Consider the following 13,888-nt stretch of genomic DNA (forward strand, 5'->3'; position numbering starts at 1 on the left):
AGAATCACAGTCCCTGTCACAGGTGGGACAGGTTTGCCGCACACTCCTTCCATTGCCTGCGCTTGATTTCTGCATGCTGTCGGCAATGAGACTCGAGGTGCTCAGTGACCTCCTGGATGTACTTTCTCTACTTAGGCAGTCTATGGCCAGGGACTCCCAGGTGTCAGTGGGGATGTTGCATTTTATCAGGGAGACTTTGAGGGTATCCTTGTAACGTTTCCTCTGCCCACCTTTGGCTCATTTGCCGTGAGGAAGTTCCGAATAGAGTGCTTGCTTTGGGAGTCTGGCATGCGAATAGTGTGTCTCAGTATTTACAAGGGCTCCCTGTGAGTGTGTCAGTGTTTACGGGGGTCCGCCTATGATGATGAACAAGGAGTTGCATTTATATAGCACCTTTGAGATATTAAAACGTCCAGAGACGCTTCACAGGAGCGAACGTCAAAATGTAGCCCCACCCCCTGCACTTCCCCCTCCCACTGCACTTCCCCCTCCCACCTCCAGCTGGACTCACAGAAGCGCCTCTCTCCCGCCCCTTCCGGGCCCTCCGCTCCGACATTGTCCGCCCGGTCCAGTCTCGCCGTTGTTCCTGGCAAAACCCACTTCTGGCGTCGCTGCGTCACTTTCCTCGGTGGCTGCCGGGCCTGACGCGCCTTCCCTGGCAACCGGTGACAGAACTTTCAAAACCGTGATTAATTCATAAAAGGTAGACATCATTTGGTCGGTTTTTATGAAACGATTCTCCGATTTATCATTTTATTAAAAAACTAAACAAATGCCAAGTTGGGCTTTTTTATTTTAAACTTCGCACCTGCGCACTGGCGCTCAACCACCGCCTGCCTCTGACGTCAGGAAGTCATTTGATGTTCTTGTCCCGCGAAGCAGAATGTGTCCGAGTCACACTGGGACAGCGCAGTGTGACTTTGATCATAAACATCTGGTATAGGCGGACTCAGAAATTGCAGTTCCCGAATTTGCAGCACCGGGGCTTTTTCGCGGAAGCAGGCTCAAGCTGACGGCCGCCGCCGCCAACTTTGTAAAGGAATACTGCAGGTTTGTGCGCCGCAATCGAGATTCATCGATCCGTAGAGCGCATGCGTAGCCATCTTTGCAAAGGAGCAAAGTGTGGGCTGTGCTCCTGGGTCCCAGTGAACCCAACCAGTTAGCACCTAAAGAGGAGGAGAGAGAGGGGAACCAGTGAGTGTAGAACTGAACCCAGCCAGAGTCAGCGCCTTCAGGGGAGGAGAGAGAGGGGAACCAGTGAGTGTAGAACTGAACCCAGCCAGAGTCAGCGCCTTCAGGGGAGGGGCACCAGTGAGTGTAGAACTGAACCCAGACAGAGTCAGCACCTTCAGGGGAAGAGAGAGAGAGGAACCAGTGAGTGTAGAACTGAACCCAGACAGATGTGGTGGTGAAAACTGGGAGCAGAGGACATGGTGTCTTCAGCCATGCGATTGTATTTGAATTTCAGCACAGGGAGGAGGGAGAGTGTGTGGGACGGGGATTTACAGCTTTGGAGGAACAAAAGAGGAAAGAATATACCATAAAATCTAGAATTGTCTGTTCCGAATTTCAGTACTTGAAGTAATGATTTTTGTAAACTCATTTTGCAGAGTATTAGAAAGGAGGGATTTGCAGACGGGAAATTCAAACCAAACACCGCGTAAAGATCAGACTGAATCATTCGATACCTCAGAATCTGAATATCGGCCTTTGAATGTGGAGGGAGAAATATTTCTCTGTTCTGTCTGTTGAAACAGATTTCAAACATCAGTGACTGGTAAAGCACCGAGAGACACACACACCCGAGTGAGAGTGTTCCAGTGCACTGACTGTGGAAAGAGCTTTAACCAGTTACACAATCTGAAAAACATATCACCATTCACAGCGGAGAGAAACTAAATGTGTTGTGTGTGTGGATGAGGCTTCAACTGATCATCCAACCTGGAGAGACACAAGGACACCCGCATCATGGAGAAACCAAGGAAATGTGGGGACTGTGGGAAGAGATTCAATTACCCGTCTGATCTGGAAATTCATCGACGCAGTCACACTGGGGAGAAGCCGTTCCCCTGCTTTGTGTGTGGGAAGGGATTCACTCAGTCATCCAACTTGCTGAAACACCAGCGAGTTCACACTGGGGAGAGGCCGTTCACCTGATCCGTGTGTGGGGAGGGATTCACTACCTCATCCAACGTGCTGGTACACCAGCGAGTTCACACTGGGGAGAGGCCATTCACCTCCTCTGTGTGTGGGGAGGGATTCGCTCGATCAGACACGTTGCTGAAACACCAGCGAGTTCACACTGGGGAGAAGCCGTTCACCTGCTCCGTGTGTGGGAAGGGATTCACTCAGATATCCAACTTACTGAGACACAAGCGAGTTCACAACTGAATGCAGGGTTTGGATTCTGCTGTTACCCCAGACCGAATCGTATCCATTCTGACAGTCGGGATTTCTTTCTGTTGATATTGATTACCTCTATAACTGGGCTGGAGTTTAATACTCTGGATATTGACAAATTAATAATCGGGAAAAGGGTCAGATAAAAATAATGCTGATTGTGTTTGTATCCATACTTCACTCTTTAAAGGGTTTCTTCAAACACTAAAAGCTGCAACAAATGGAGTTAAACTTTGTTAAACAATTGATAATAAAATGAATTGAATCGGTAAATTGGTTTTGGATTTCTCTGGGATGCAGCCGGACATGATGTTCCTTCAAATACCGCCAGTGTCCAGTAGATGACGCTGTCCCTCCAATTAACTTCGACTGAGACGAGCGTGACTGTCCCCTGGGGCAGGAGGAATGAGGGCAGCTCAGGGTCAGATACTGAACATACTGCACCCCGCAGGGACATCACACACTGCCCCCTCCCTGGGGCAGCTCAGGGTCAGAAATTGGAGTGGAAAGGGGAGGATCCATTTGTCATGGTTGATGTAGGAACCAACTACATAGGTCAGACTAGGAATGCGGTTCTGCTCAGAGATGGAGGAAACATAGAAAATAGGTGCAGGAGTAGGCCATTCAGCCCTTCGAGCCTGAACCACCATTCAATTGATCATGGCTGATCATTCACCTCAGTACCCCTTTCTTGCTTTCTCTCCATATCCCTTTAGCCGTAAGGGCCATATCTAACTCCCTCTTGAATATATCCAATGAGCTGACATCAACAATGCTCTGCGGTAGAGAATTCCACAGGTTAACAACTCTGAGTGAAGAAGAATCTCCTCATCTCGGTCCTAAATGGCCTACCCCTTATCGTTAGACTGTGTCCCCTGGTTCTGGACTTCAACATCGGAAACATTCTTCCTGCATCTAACCTGTCCAGTCCCGTCAGAATTTTATATGTTTCTATGAGATCCCCTCTCATCCTTCTAAACTCCAGTGAATACAGGCCCAGTCGACCCAGTGTCTCCAATGTCAGTTCTGCCATCCCGGGAATCAGTCTGGTGAACCTTCGCTGCACTCCCTCAATAGCAAGAACGTCCTCCCTCAGATTAGGAGACCAAAACTGAACACAATATTCCAGGTGAGGCCTCACCAAGGCCCTGTACAATGCAGTAAGACCTCCCTGCTCCTATACTCAAATCCTCTCGCTATGAAGGCCAACATACCATTTGCCTTCTTCACCGCCTGCTGTACCTGCATGCCAACTTTCAATGACTGATGCACCATGATACCCAGGTCTCGTTGCACCTCCCCCTTTCCTAATCTGCCGCTATTCAGATAATATTCTGCCTTCATGTTTTTGTCCCCAAAGTGGATAACCTCACACTTATCCACATTATACTGCATCTGCCATGCATTTGCCCACTCAATTAACCTGTCCAAGTCACCCTGCAGCCTCTTAGCATCCTCCTCACAGCTCACACCACCACCCAGCTTAGTATCATCTGCAAACTTGGAGATATTACACTCAATTCCTTCATCTAAATCATTGATGTATATTGCAAATAGCTGGGGTCCCAGCACTGAGCTCTACGGCACCCCAGTAGTCACTGCCTGCCATTCCGAGAAGGACCCGTTTATCCTGACTCTCTGCTTCCTGTCTGCCAACCAGTTCTCTATCCACGTCAGTACATTACCCCCAATACCATGTGTTTTAATTTTGCACACTAATCTCTTGTGTGGGACCTTGTCAAAAGCCTTTTGAAAGTCCAAATACACCACATCCACTGGTTCTCCCTTGTCCCTTTACTCGTTACAGCCTCAAAAAATTCTAGAAGATTTGTCAAGCAGGATTTCCCCTTGATAAATCCATGCTGACTTGGACCGATCCTGTCACTGGAGTTGGGGTACCAATGGAAAAGCTGAAAATCAAAGGTAATAATCTCTAGATTGTTACTGAGATTATTACTCAGGTAACAATCCAGTGTGCATTTTCCTTGAGCGAGAATATTTTTGATAGACTGTTTGGATAAGCAGATTAGAACATTAAATACATGGCTCAAACAGTTGTGTGGGAGGCCTGAGTTTTGTCTTACTGGCACCAGCCCTGGGGAAAGAGGGAGCTGTTCCGTTGGAATTGGCTCCACTTGAACTGGGCAGGAACCAGTGTCCTGGTGAACTGAATAACTGGGCAGAAAACTAATGAATGCGGGGTGGGGAGATTCAGGAAAGTACAGCATGGTTTAGATACAGAGAAAAAGCAACAAGAGACATGTCAAGGCTCCAGAGCAGAGTTTTGGGTAAAATTAAGCAGAGTGGGTGAGGAAGGGACACAGAGAGTAACAAAGGTAACAGGGCATTACTGACTGAGGAGACATCAAGGAAAATAGAAATAAGTCAAAGCTAAATGCACTATATCTGAATGCATGCAGTATTCTGAACAGAACAGGTGAATTAATAGTGCAGATAGAAATTAATAGGTTTGATTTAATAGCCTTTAAGGTCCCGTGGTTGCAAAGTGACCACGGTTGGGAACTAAATATTCCAGGATACATAACTTTTAGATGAAATATCAAAATGGAAAAAGAGGCAGGGAAGCCCTGATAATAAAGGATGGAATAAAGATAATAGAGGGAAAGTATCTTAGCTCGTAAAATCAAGAAATAGAATCAGTTTGGGTGGAGCTAAGAAACAGCAAGGGGCAGAAAATATTGGAGAGAGTTGTTTATAGACCCCAAACCGCACTGTATGAATCAGGAAATTAGAGGTGCATGTAACAAAGTTAATACAATAATCATGGGGGACTTTAATCTGCATATAGACTGGGTAAAACAAATTTGCAGTAATAGTGTGGAGGACGAATTCATGGAAGGTATACAAGATAGTTTTCTAGATCAGTATGTTGAGGAACCAACTGGAGAACAGGTTATTTTAGATCTAGTATTGTGCAATCATTAATAACCTTTATAGTAAAAGGTCTCTGAGGGACGAGTGACCAGAATAAGATAGAATTTTACATAAAGTTTGAAAGTGATTTTAATTAAATCCAAAACTAGGGTCTTAAATCTAAACAAAGGAAACTATGTAGATATGAGCGGAAAGTTGGCTATGATAGATTGGGAAGATCGCGGTCCTGAGGCCTTCACGCACTGCGCATCGGAGCACATGCACATCAGGGCGGACGTAAGCTGCAGGTAGAGTCACATGGCTCTGGGCAACCAATCAAGGTACAGTATTTTCACATTCATAATAATGGGAAGTCCATAAGTTGGAGTTCCCATTATTATGATTGAGGAGCACGGCGGTAACCATGGAGAGGAGCTGGCAAATGAAGGAGGAGGAGGAGTGGGGCAGCATAAGTCCCACAAATTGAGGGCGAGCCTGGAGCGGGGAGGTTGGAGCTCGGGCTGCTGTGGGTGCAGCAGCGAGTCTCCCAGCAATGGGTTCAGTGACGGGCGATCCTCTGGGTGCTGCCGCATGTTTGACCCACCCGAGCGAGTGGGGCTAGGGCGAAGTTCACCCAGTTTTGCCTTTTTATTTAAAACTCGGTCTTTAACAGCGCAACCCTGAAATGGGTTCGACCCCAGGGAGCAGAGCCAAGCCGAGCGGAGCTGGTGTCCCCGGGTCACTGGAGTGGCAGCAAGCCCGAGACAGAAAGTTCCTGCACTGCTTTAAATGCACCGTTCAGTGACAGACCACATCTGGTCTGGACAAAATGCCCATTTAAAAAAAAATAGGATTTGTGATCTAAAGTCAGGGCTGGTGCAGTTCAGAATGTGCATTTTCTGACCAGTCAGGACTTGGTAACAAACATCCTAATTATAAAAAGTATAAACTTTTTTTCTATGTGAGCCACTTAAATCTTGCACCTGCTCCTCCCCCTTTCTGTTCCTCTGCAGTCGCTCGTTAGATTTATACTCATGAGCAGCAAATTCTACAGTACGTTCATTTCTCTGGTGCTATTTTACAGATGTTTCCCTTAACCCACAAGGTACAGGTCTGAGCTGGAGTTAAATATTTCCATTTCAATTTGACTGCAACTGCAGAATGCTGCATTAATTCATCATTACTGAATTTTTTCTGGTATCACATTTTTACTTTCAATTTTTTTTGCCATAATTAGCAAAGACAAGAAAATCTAGTTACTGATGTTGCCCTGCAATCACTTAATTACACTACTTTATAAGTATGCATTCAAGGTCATTTTTTTGTACAAGTGTGGAGCATTATCTAACACAATTTAGTTTATTAGGTACAGAACTATTGATGGGTTTATGAAGTCCAAGGTTTTTGTTTTGTATGAGTCAATTAACTTCCAGTTTTATTGTATTTCCACTCAGCTCTGTTTCACTTCGTGGCTCATGCATGGGGACAGCCCTTGTGCAATTTAGCTTCCCGGCTCACAGGTCAGCTGTGGAAGCTCTGTGGGGCAGTTCCTGCTTCATTATGTTCAAATGCCCTGATTATTTCTTGACTTTCGACCACATAGCCGCATAGCTTTCGACCACAAATCGGCAGCATCTATCTCCACCTCTGTAACATTGCCCGTCTCTGCCCTTGCCTCAGCTCATCTGCTGCTGAAGCCTTCACCTCTAGACTTGACTCTTCGAACGCACTCCTGGCTGGCCTCCCACATTTTCCCAAATCAGCTGCTGGCTGGAATCTCTGTAAACTTTTTCAGCCTTCAGCTGCCTGACCCCGAGCTCTGGAACTCCCTCCCTAAACCTCTCCGCCTCTTTCCTACTTTCAGACGCTCCTTAAAACCTACCTCTTTGACCCAGCTTTTGGTCATCTGCCGCAATTTCTTCTTCTGTGGCTCGGTGTCATATTTATCTGATGTGGGCGAGGCTGTGACGTTCAGGATGAACGGTTTTAACCGCCGCGCTTTTCAAATCAGAAACCACGTGACCCCCGAGCTGCGCGCGCTCTTTCAACGTGTGTGGGCGGGGCTTTGTGACGCTTTCTGTTCCTATTGGTTGGAGAGGCTGGCAATCTTCTGCGTGTAGCCAATAGCCGGTCCGGACTCTCTGTGAGGGTCATTAATTTATGCAGCGAAGGCGCTCTGTGTGCACATGCTCGTTACCGCCCTCCATACCCTCAGTCCCCGGATGCCGCGCAGTTTGCTGCAACCAGCGGTTGGACAATGTGGGGAACCGGGGGCAGCAGGGAATCGGACTGATGGTGGGCGGTTGGGGCCGGGGTAGAGCGCTCAGCCGGCGGGCGGGGAGGGTGCGGTGAGTCTGTGAGGGAAAACATCGAACTGAACACACAGCCCCGGAGCTCAGGATTTGGGGACATGCGGGAGATAGACTGAAACTTCCAGTGAGCTCAGACAGTGTGTAATCCGGGGGCCCAGTGAGATCAGACAGTGTGTAACCCGGGGGCCTGGTGAGATCAGACAGTGTGTAACCCGGGGGCCCAGTGAGCTCAGACAGTGTGTAATCCGGGGGCCCAGTGAGATCAGACAGTGTGTAACCTGGGGGCCCAGTAAGATCAGACAGTGTGTAACCCGGGGGCCCTGTGAGATCAGACAGTGTGTAACCCGGGGGCCCAGTGAGATCGAACAGTGTGTAACCCGGGGGCCCTGTGAGATCAGACAGTGTGTAACCCGGGGGCCCGGTGAGATCAGACAGCGTGTAACCCGGGGGCCCAGTGAGATCAGACAGTGTGTAACCCGGGGGCCCAGTGAGATCAGACGGTGTGTAACCCGGGGGCCCAGTGAGATCAGACAGTGTGTAACCCGGGGGCCCAGTGAGATCAGACAGTGTGTAACCCGGGGGCCCAGTGAGATCGGACAGTGTGTAACCCGGGGGCCCAGTGAGATCTGACAGTGTGTAACCCGGGGGCCCAGTGAGATCAGACAGTGTGTAACCCGGGGGCCCAGTGAGATCGTACAGTGTGTAACCCGGGGGCCCAGTGAGATCTGACAGTGTGTAACCCGGGGGCCCAGTGAGATCAGACAGTGTGTAACCCGGGGGCCCTGTGAGATCAGACAGTGTGTAACCCGGGGGCCCAGTGAGATCGAACAGTGTGTAACCCGGGGGCCCAGTGAGATCAGACAGTGTGTAACCCGGGGGCCCAGTGAGATCAGACAGTGTGTAACCCGGGGGCCCGGTGAGATCAGACGGTGTGTAACCCGGGGGCCCGGTGAGATCAGACAGTGTGTAACCCGGGGGCCCAGTGAGATCAGACAGTGTGTAACCCGGGGGCCCGGTGAGATCAGACAGTGTGTAACCCGGGGGCCCTGTGAGATCAGACAGTGTAACCCGGGGGCCCAGTGAGATCGAACAGTGTGTAACCCGGGGGCCCTGTGAGATCAGACAGTGTGTAACCCGGGGGCCCAGTGAGATCGAACAGTGTGTAACCCGGGGGCCCTGTGAGATCAGACAGTGTGTAACCCGGGGGCCCGGTGAGATCAGACAGTGTGTAACCCTAAACAGTAAATGTCATGTATATTGTAAAAAAAAATGCATTGTGTTCATGACAACTAATATATCAAGCCGTTCAGATGGGATTTTCAGTGTATACTTCTGAACCCTTTGAGTTATTGGCTTCTTACACAGAAGTATATATTCTATATACATTGCACTATTGATTTGAGAACATGGCTTTGAAAATCCTTTATTCATTCGCAGAATAGTTAATTTGCTTCAACGAAAGTGAGAAAGATAGTTTAAAGCTTATAAACGACAAACTTACACATTCACATTGCTTAAAAACATTGAGAGATGGAGCATAGAATAAAGGGAATACGGTTTGTTTAAAAGATAAATAGTACATTTTTAGTTGGGTTGAGTATAACTTATTTTTATCAATATAAGATGTTACTGGTTTTCTGCTTGGCTGGCTTATCCCCTTATCGTTTAGGAGACTGTCTATTTCTGTCTTGGATTTGTTCAGTGTCCCGGCTTACACAGCTCTCTGGGGGGGCGAGTTCCACAGGTTTGCGGCCCTCTGGGGGGAGGTTTCTTCTCATCTCTGTTTTGGGTGGGCGGCCCCTTGTTCTGGGATCGTGCCCTCTCGTTCTGGTCTCCCCTATCAGTGGAAGATCCTCTCTGCATCCACCTTGTCAGGCCCCCTCATAATCTTATATGTTTCGATAAGATCACCTCTCCTTCTGAACTCCAATGAGTGGAGGCCCGGCCTACTCGGCCTTTCCTCGTGGGTCGGCCCCCTCATCCCTGAGTCGGCCTGGTGGGCCTTCTCTGAGCTGCCTTCGGGGCAAGTGTGTCCTTTCGTGGGTGTGGAGGCCGGGACTGCACGTGTTGTTCCGGGTGTGGCCTCGCCAATGCCCTGTGTGGCTGTGGCGGGACTTCCCTGCTTTTGTGCTTCGGCTCCTTTGCGGTGGGGGCCGGGATTCCATTGGCCTTCCTGATCACTTGCTGTACCTGCATGCTGTCCTTTTGCATTTCATGCACGAGTGCCCCTAGGTCCCGCTGTGCTGCGGTGCTTTCCAATCTTTCTCCATTTGAATGGCTTGCTCTTTGATTTTTTTTTCTGCCAGGGTGCGTGACCTCACTTTCCGGCATTGTACTCCATCTGCCAGGTTTTTCGCCCATTCACTTGGCCTTTCTATGTCCTTTTGCAGATTTTTTGTGTCCTCGCGCATTGCTTTTCCTCCCATCTTTGTGTCGTCGGGGAACTTGCGTTTCACTCGGCCCCTTCTTCCAAGTCGTTGATGTGGATTGTGGATGGTTGGGGTCCCGGCACTGATCCCTGCGGCACCCCACTGGTTGCTGGTTACCAACCAGGGAGTGAACCATTCGTCCCGACTCTCTGTTTTCTGTTGGTTGGTCAGTCCTCTATCCATGCTACTGTGTTGCCCCCAACTCTGTGAACTTTTAACTTGTGCAGTGACCTTTTATGTGGCATCTTGTCAAATGCCTTCTGGAAGTCCAGGTGCACCGCATTCACTGGTTCCCCTTTGTCCGCCCTGTTCGTTGCATCCTGGAAGAGTTCCAGCAAATTTGTCAAACATGACTTCCCCTTCATGGATTCATGCTGACTCTGCCTGACCGAATTTTGCTTTTCAAATGTCCTGCTACTGCTTCTTTGGTAATGGACTCCAACATTTTCCCAACCACGGATGTTGGGCTGACTAGTCTGTGGTTTCCTGCTTTTTGTCTGCCTCCTTTTTTGGGTAGGGGTGTTACATTTGCAGTTTTCCAATCTGCTGGGATTTCCCCAGAATCTAGGGAATTTTGGTAAATTACAACCAATGCATCCACAATCCCTGCCGCTACTTCTCAAGACCCTAGGATGCAATCCATCAGGTCCATGGGATTTATCTGCCTTTAGTCCCATTATCTTACTGAGTACAACCTCCTTAGTGATTGTGGTTGTATTAAGTTCCTCCCCCACTATAGCCACTATAGGCGAGAGGCCTATAAAGGCCAGCGGGAGTCGAGCAGTTCAAGCAGGTCGAGGAGGCGGGAGCTCGGAGCAGCGCGAGTCCGGGGTCGGCGAGAGGCCTATAAAGGCCAGCGGGAGTCGAGCAGTTCGAGCAGGTCGAGGAGGCGGGAGCTCGGAGCAGCGCAAGTCCGGGGTCGGCGAGAGGCCTATAAAGGCCAGCGGGAGTCGAGCAGTTCGAGCAGTCAGTCGAGGAGGCGGGAGCTCGGAGCAGCGCGAGTCCGGGGTCGGCGAGAGGCCTATAAAGGCCAGCGGGAGTCGAGCAGTTCGAGCAGGTCGAGGAGGCGGGAGCTCGGAGCAGCGCGAGTCCAGGGTCGGCGAGAGGCGTACTGGTGCAGCTACAGGGAGAAGGCAAAGATACAAAGGTGACGTCACAGCCTAGGGGGTAAGTGATTGGCTGGTGATTGGTGAGTAGTTTTTCTTTTTCTTCTTATATTGGTCAGTAACTTTTAACATTGTTATTACCAGTTTAAGTGTATCTAAAGGTTAAGACATGGCAGGAGAGCTCGGTCGGGTGTTATGCTCCTCCTGTACCATGTGGGAACTCAGGGACACTTCCGGTGTCCCTGACGACTACGTGTGCGGGAAGTGTGTCCACCTCCGGCTCCTGACGGTCCGCGTTGCGGAATTGGAGCTGAGGGTGGATTTACTCTGGAGCATCCACGATGCTGAGAATGACGTGAGTATCACGTGTAGTGAGTTGGTCTTACCGCAGGGAAAGGGTCCACAGCCAGATAGGGAATGGAAGACCAGCAGGAAGAGTAGTGCAAGGAAGGTAGTGCAGGGGTCCCCTGTGGTCATCCCCCTGCAAAACAGATACACTGCTTTGAGTACTGTTGAGGGGAATGACTCATCAGGGGAGGGCAGCAGCAGCCAAGTTCATGGCACCGTGGCTGGCTCTGCTGCACAGGAGGGCAAGAAAAAGAGTGGGAGAGCGATAGTGATAGGGGATTCAATTGTGAGGGGAATAGATAGGCATTTCTGCGGCCGCAACCGAGACTCCAGGATGGTTTGTTGCCTCCCTGGTGCAAGGGTCAAGGATGTCTCGGAGCGGGTGCAGGACATTCTGAAATGGGAGGGAGAACAGCCAGTTGTCGTGGTGCACATTGGTACCAACGACATAGGTAAAAAGAGGGATGAGGTCCTACGAAACGAATTTAAGGAGCTAGGAGCTAAATTAAAAAGTAGGACCTCAAAAGTAGTAATCTCGGGATTGCTACCAGTGCCACGTGATAGTCAGAGTAGGAATCGCAGGATAGCGCAGATGAATACGTGGCTTGAGCAGTGGTGCAGCAGGGAGGGATTCAAATTCCTGGGGCATTGGGACCGGTTCTGGGGGAGGTGGGACCAGTACAAACCGGACGGTCTGCACCTGGGCAGGACCGGAACCAATGTCCTAGGGGGAGTGTTTGCGAGTGCTGTTGGGGAGGATTTAAACTAATATGGCAGGGGGATGGGAACCAATGCAGGGAGACAGAGGGAAACAAAAAGGAGACAAAAGCAAAAGACAGAAAGGAGATGAGGAAAAGTGGAGGGCAGAGAAACCCAAGGCAAAGAACAAAAAGGGCCACTGTACAGCAAAATTCTAAAAGGACAAAGGGTGTTAATAAAACAAGCCTGAAGGCTTTGTGTCTTAATGCAAGGAGTATCCGCAATAAGGTGGATGAATTAATTGTGCAAATAGATGTTAACAAATATGATGTGATTGGGATTACGGAGACGTGGCTCCAGGATGATCAGGGCTGGGAACTCAATATCCAGGGGTATTCAACATTCAGGAAGGATAGAATAAAAGGAAAAGGAGGTGGGGTAGCATTGCTGGTTAAAGAGGAGATTAATGCAATAGTTAGGAAAGACATTAGCTTGGATGATGTGGAATCTATATGGGTAGAGCTGCAGAACACCAAAGGGCAAAAAACGTTAGTAGGAGTTGTGTACAGACCTCCAAACAGTAATAGGGATGTTGGGGAGGGCATCAAACAGGAAATTAGGGATGCATGCAATAAAGGTGTAGCAGTTATAATGGGTGACTTTAATATGCACATAGATTGGGCTAGCCAAACTGGAAGCAATACGGTGGAGGAGGATTTCCTGGAGTGCATAAGGGATGGTTTTCCAGACCAATATGTTGAGGAACCAACTAGGGGGGAGGCCATCTTAGACTGGGTGTTGTGTAATGAGAGAGGATTAATTAGCAATCTCATTGTGCGAGGCCCCTTGGGGAAGAGTGACCATAATATGGTGGAATTCTGCATTAGGATGGAGAATGAAACAGTAATTTCAGAGACCATGGTCCAGAACTTAAAGAAAGGTAACTTTGAAGGTATGAGGCGTGAATTGGCTAGGATAGATTGGCGAATGATACTTAGGGGGTTGACTGTGGATGGGCAATGGCAGACATTTAGAGACCGCATGGATGAATTACAACAATTGTACATTCCTGTCTGGCGTAAAAATAAAAAAGGGAAGGTGGCTCAACCGTGGCTATCTAGGGAAATCAGGGATAGTATTAAAGCCAAGGAAGTGGCATACAAATTGGCCAGAAATAGCAGCGAACCTGGGGACTGGGAGAAATTTAGAACTCAGCAGAGGAGGACAAAGGGTTTGATTAGGGCAGGGAAAATGGAGTACGAGAAGAAGCTTGCAGGGAACATTAAGGCGGATTGCAAAAGTTTCTATAGGTATGTAAAGAGAAAAAGGTTGGTGAAGACAAACGTAGGTCCCCTGCAGTCAGAATCAGGGGAAGTCATAACGGGGAACAAAGAAATGGCAGACCAATTGAACAAGTACTTTGGTTCGATATTCACTAAGGAGGATACAAACAACCTTCCGGATATAAAAGGGGTCAGAGGGTCTAGTAAGGAGGGGGAACTGAGGGAAATCTTTATTAGTCGGGAAATTGTGTTGGGGAAATTGATGGGATTGAAGGCCGATAAATCCCCAGGGCCTGATGGACTGCATCCTAGAGTACTTAAGGAGGTGGCCTTGGAAATAGCGGATGCATTGACAGTCATTTTCCAACATTCCATTGACTCTGGATCAGTTCCTATGGAGTGGAGGGTAGCCAATGTAACCCCACTTTTTAAAAAAG

General features: G+C 48.9%; 1 pseudogene; it reads left to right on the plus strand.

Moving 5' to 3' along the window:
* Positions 1–13,888, plus strand: part of LOC139274113 (zinc finger protein 721-like) — a 367,939-nt pseudogene that overhangs the window by 334,227 nt on the left and 19,824 nt on the right.

This window comes from Pristiophorus japonicus, chromosome 9 (assembly GCF_044704955.1).
Source record: "Pristiophorus japonicus isolate sPriJap1 chromosome 9, sPriJap1.hap1, whole genome shotgun sequence".
NCBI classification, from domain to species: domain Eukaryota; kingdom Metazoa; phylum Chordata; class Chondrichthyes; family Pristiophoridae; genus Pristiophorus; species Pristiophorus japonicus.